Source organism: Ornithorhynchus anatinus, chromosome X2 (assembly GCF_004115215.2).
Source record: "Ornithorhynchus anatinus isolate Pmale09 chromosome X2, mOrnAna1.pri.v4, whole genome shotgun sequence".
Classification (NCBI taxonomy): domain Eukaryota; kingdom Metazoa; phylum Chordata; class Mammalia; order Monotremata; family Ornithorhynchidae; genus Ornithorhynchus; species Ornithorhynchus anatinus.
The window spans coordinates 16286605-16292517 of NC_041750.1; the positions used below are offsets into that span (position 1 = coordinate 16286605).

Sequence of the window (5913 nt, forward strand, 5' to 3'; positions counted from 1 at the left end):
GAAGATTAGCAGGGTTTTTCGCTCTGGAGGGGACATTTGAGGAAGGAGTAAGAGTGAGGCATGCGTATCGCTGGAGACAGGGGGAAGCGACTTTCTCTCTGACCCCCAGTGACAAAGTGCATATGTAGACTCACAGCTCAGAAAGTAATGACTGCCAACGAGAAGCAGTGTGGCCTAGTGGAAAGGGCACGGGCCTGGGAGGTGGAGAACCTGAGTTCTAATTCTGGCTCTGCCAATTACATGTTGTGTGTCCTTGGGCAAGGCACTTGACTGCTCTGTGCCTCAGTTTCCCCATCTGTAAAGTGGGGATTAGGCAGCGTGGCTCAGTGGAAAGAGCACAGGCTTGGGAGTCAGAGGGCATGGGTTCGAATCCCTGCCCTGCCACTTGTCAGCTGGATGACTGTGGGCAAGTCACCTAACTTCTCTGTGCCTCAGTTACCTCATCTGTAAAATGGGAATGAAGACTCTGAGCCTCACGTGGGACAACCTGATTACCCTGTAAATCTACCCCAGTGCTTAGAACAGTGCTCTGCACATAGTAAGTGCTTAACAAATACCAAAATTATTATTATTATTATTATTACTTAGACTTTGAGCCCCATGTAGGGCAGGGACTGTGTCCAACCTGATTAATGGATATCTACCCCAGGGCTTAGAACAGTGCTTGACACACTCATTCATTCATTCAATTGTGCAGTGCACTGTACTAAACGCTTGTACTTATACTAAGGGAGAGTACAATATAACAGTAAACAGACACATTCTCTGCCCACAACCAACTTACAGACTCATATATCTACTTATAAATAGTTAACTATCCATAGATAGATAAATATATTTTAAATACATTTAATAGTCATCCATTTATATACATCGAATACATAAAGAGCATGAGCTTGGGAGTCAGATGGACCTGGGTTCTATTCCCAGCTCCACCACTTGTCCTCTGTGCAACCCAGGACAAGTCACCTAACCTCTCTGAGCCTCAGTTACCTCATCTGGAACAGGGACTGTGTCCAATCTGATTGGCACATATAGACCCAAAACAACTGCTTAACGAACACCATGATAATAATAACAAAGGATGCTTGCCAGTGGAATCATCCAGGGAGAGGGGAAGGGAAGTGGACTGTGTCAACTAGGGGAGGTTTGGAATCAGGAATATGTAACTCTGCAAATGGATTAAAAGACCAGGTTGGTGGGCAACCTGTGTTCAGCGCTTGGCCTATCGACATGTGCTAAGACTATCCAGGAGGGAGTGGGAATAAAAGACACTTGACTTGTAGTGGGCTGCTGTTCTTCTGTGCTACACCTCTCTGAGAGTGCCTAATGTGCACAACCATCGCACTCCTTGTTCTTCTAGAAGAGTTAAAGGCCCATTTTGTATTTGAAATGCAGTAAGCCCAGAGACAGAGACATTTTAGCTACTTCAGTGCCTGCACAAGTCAATCTTTTAATGATTATTACTGGTTTATTGCCTTGATTTTCATTTGGTGTCTTCTGAGCAGAAAGGCTAAATGTTAACCCTTCTGGAACGGAAGGACAAGCAGATCCTACCCACATGAATTGTGAGGAGATGATAGAAAAGATGGGGAAAAAAGGGAAAAGATGAGAAAAAATGAAACCATCTTGGAGAATTTTGAGCTGAGATGCTTGCTTTAGTGAAATAGCCTGGAAACATCACCTGAAATAATGTGTTAACTGACATTAATGATAGGGGTGCCAAATTCTCTTCAGAAATCAAAGATGTGTATGTATATGAGTGTGTGAATAAAATGAGAGGGAACTGCTATACCATTATTTGGGAATTTTATTCAAGTGTATAGATCAGCATTGGTGACAAGTGGCACAGGCCATCCCAGACTAAGCACCCCTTTTCCTCAGCTCCCCCTCTCCATCGCCCCGACTCGCTCCCTTTGCTCTACTCCCCTTCCCTGCCCTACAGCATTTGTGTATATATGTATATATCTATAATTCTATTTATTTACATTAACGCCTGTTTACTTGCTTTGATGTGTATATATCTATAATTCTATTTCTTTATCCCGATGCTATTGATGTCTGTTTACTTGTTTTAATGTCTGTCTCCCCCATTCTAGACTGTAAGCCCGTTGTGGGCAGGGAATGTCTCTATTGCTAAATTGTTGTACTTTCCCAGCATTCAGTACAGTGCTCTGCACACAGTAAGCACTCAATAAATTCGATCGAGTGAATGAATATGTCAGAAAGTGGCACACTAGATCATTTTGGTTGGCACCCCAGTCTCAGGCTCCTAGTGAACCCCCCTTTCCATTTTCGAGGGGGTGGAGGCACTTCTGGGCAAACAGAACCATTTCTGGCGTGGAAAGGTTTATGCCAGAGACACGCATCACCAAATTGGGAACATCCCTTGAGGCTCTCTTCCATCCTCCCTGTCCCTGTGTGGGGCAGGTGTGCTGTGGGGGCTTGGGAAGGCAGAGTGAATTTCCAGAACAGCATCTGTAGCCTCAGGGATCTGAGAGAGGCTGTTGTAGTGGCATTTTCTCATAATTAGGTGATGTAGCTAAATGTCGGATCTGGGTTTTCTTCCTCAGTATGCTATGGCCAAAATGTAGGGTAGAGGCCTGGCCTTCAGTTGGCCACTGAAATCATTTTGTTCGTCAATGCATGATGGAGTTTTCATTATATTGGTCTTGTTGAATCTTCTCATCATAAGGTGATTTAGCTAAATGCCATATCTGCTTTTTCCTCCACAGTAGGCAATTTTCATGTCTTTTCAATTCTGTAAATTTCATTGTGGGTATCAGTTTTCTTCAAGTCAGGATCCTGATTATGCTGGGCCTTTAAATGGCAATGTACCCTAAAGCCTGGCAATGGCCTATTTTTACAATTCGGTAGTTGCTAGCAATGGAAAACACCGAGATTTGCTCGGCTTCACCAATAACAATCCCTATGTCAGTGTAGGTGAGGCCGTTGTCATGACAACTTCATTAATTTATGCAACTGTACCGTGTGCAGCTGCAGACACCATTCGGGAACATCTCCACAAAGAGATTTGCACATGTCTTGCAGGCTATCTGTTCCTAGCACTGGAGAAGGAAAAATGCTGAACAAAATTGGAAGAAGTCTGGTTCCCATTTGGAATTCCAATGTTTTGCTAAAAGCCCTTTTGGGTGATGTTTTTACAGTCCTATCCACAAATCGTCTTTAAAGCTAGCCAAAGACTTCTCACACCTGGTAAACTATTTATAATTAAAACATCGATTTCACCGATGAATTGTAGTCCTTTGTCTCCGGGAATCAATCTTCAATTTAACTATGTATGGGGAAACTGCTGTGTTATCCCTAGCCCATTCAAAGCTCAAATTTCAGAGCTGGGTGTTACCTGGGTCAGATACTACTAGGCAAGACTGTGGAATTGTGCCTGCTGGCCCATTTCAGTGGCCCCAACCACACCCTGCTAAATGATGATAATAATTATTATGGTACTTATTATGCATATGCTATGAGCCAATCATTGTGCTAAGTGCTGGAGCAGATACAGAGCTAAAGGTCTGGTTGGAAGTGACCACATTGTCTAAAACTCAAATGGGACAGAGAGCAGAGCTTCCATGGGGTTAGGGCCAGTGGTCTGAGATGTGTTTTATGTTGTCCAGTCGTCTCTGACCCATAGCGACGCTATGGACGCAGCTCTCTCAGATCCCCACCTCCACCTGCAATCGTTCCGGTAGTGTATCCATAGGGTTTTCTAGATAAAAATCTGGAAGTGGTTTACCATTGCCTTCTTCTACGCAGTAAACTTGCATCTCTGCCCTCACCTCTCTCCCATGCCGCTGCTGCCCAGCACAGGTGAGCTTTGACTTGTAGCAGATTGCCTTCCACTCGCTAGCCACTGGTCAAGCTAGGAATGGAATGGATATTCCTTTGCTTGACTCTCCCTCCCGTAGTTGAGACTGGTAGAGTACTGGAAACTCTCCAGGTATGACCCTGAGAGGGGGGTCTGAGAGTAAGAGGGAGAAAAAGGCTGGACTACAAGCAGAATGGAGACAGGGACAGAAAGAAAGACATGACTACTCATCTAGTAAGAGGCAGAGACAAACAGGGAAAGAGACGAGAAGTCTGAGAGAGATACACACAGATTGGGATGCTTTCACTCATACTCACATAGGCACATTCTCACTCAGTAATACGTACTCTTACACACAAATACACCCCTCACCCTAACGTACTCACATTCTTACGTATACACTCATTCAAACAGTTACATATCCCCACTCTCATATAATAATAATGTTGGTATTTGTTAAGCACTTACTATGTGCAGAGCACTGTTCTAAGCGCTGGGGTAGATACAGGGTAATTGGGTTGTCTCACGTGAGGCTCACAGTCTTAATCCCCATTTTACAGATGAGGTAACTGAGGCACAGAGAAGTTAAGTGACTTGTCCACAGTCACACAGCTAACAAATGGCAGAGCCGGGTTTCGAACCCATGACCTGTGACTCCCAAGTCCGGGCTCTTTCCACTGAGCCACACTGCTTCTCTAAACATTCACACATATACACTAATTCTCCCTCTCTCACATACCCGCCCTCTCACCTATACATTTACACTGCTTTCACCGACATTAACGTTCTCTTTTTTACACACACACATACAACCCACATATTTCCCTCTGTCCATCTCATATAATAATGATTATTAATAATGATGGTATTTGTTAAGCGCTTACTATGTGCCAAGCACTGGGGTAGGTACAAGGTAATCAGGTTGTCCCACTGGGGTGTATAGTCTTCATCTCCATTTTGCAGATGAGGTAAATGAGGCACAGATGAGTGGTGAAACTGGGATCAGAACCCACGTCCTCTGACTCCCCAGTCCAGGCTCTTTCCACTAAGCCATGCCGCATCTCAACCGGCCATTTTGTTTTAAAGGGTCATAGCCTCCAGTAAGCTTTAGTTTTTTAGAACATAAACATGTTCCAAAGAACTTCAAGCAGGTGATGAGACAGACCCTTAAATTTAGGAAATGCTTCACAAAAATTGGGACACCTGGTCTCCTTAGCTTTAAATTTTCCAGAGAAGCATTACTTGAGGTAATTCTGGGGACAGTAGAACTTCAGTAGCATGTCATACATACCTGGGAAGAAGGAGCTGGCTGGAAGTCACTGATCTAGTGTAAATCTCAAGCCCATGCAACAGTCCCATCCTTTGTGCAGACACACCCACTCTATGGCCTAGGTAGGTTGGCTTCTCTCATTACAGTGGCTAACTCCCACCGGCAGAGCAGAATCTAGGGCAGTGGAGAAAACCTTTCTGCTCTAGGATCAACAGAATATTCTCTTTTAGGAAAGAGGATGAAAGACTTCGAATTCTAGAAGAGTAAATAAAGGGGGATCTGTAGGAAAGAAGAAAATAAGGCGGTGGGTGGGGGGTGGGGGGAAGAGTGATGCATGAAGGAAAGACATGTTCACCTGGCTGAAATCACTTTCCCCTCCAAGTGATTGCTATTTGGACTTCCATTTTAGCAAATTTGTCAGGGAAGTAACCCTAATCTTTCCCTGGTCTCACCCAGTCCGCTCCAGTTCTTGACCCTTATCTGTCTTGTCTCAGTTGTAAGCTCATCGTGGGCAGGGAACACATCGACCAACTCTGTTATATTGTACTCTCCCAGGTACAGTGCTCTGCACCCGGTAAGCACTCAATAAATATGACTGATTGATTGATTGTCCCTCTCCACACCTTAAACTCGCCCTCCTATCTCCCTGGTCTCCTCATACTTGCCCTCTGTGTAGATTGTATCTAGGCTTTTAACTGATTCATTTTCTAACGGCTCCAATGTTGCTGGGTTCTTGCTGTTCTTGCCCCTGCCACTGTCTCCCTTATCAACCCTGCAGCTCCAGCTGGCAGGCCCTAACTTGTGGGGTGAGATGAAG

The 5913-nt window shown here is 44.6% G+C and overlaps 1 non-coding gene across 1 annotated transcript; it reads right to left on the minus strand.

Moving 5' to 3' along the window:
• Positions 1–3838: 3838 nt before the first annotated feature.
• On the minus strand, positions 3839–3976 carry LOC114807526. The gene has a single exon (XR_003755586.1). It is a non-coding gene; the product is annotated as a small nucleolar RNA SNORA7 (small nucleolar RNA).
• Positions 3977–5913: the final 1937 nt, after the last annotated feature.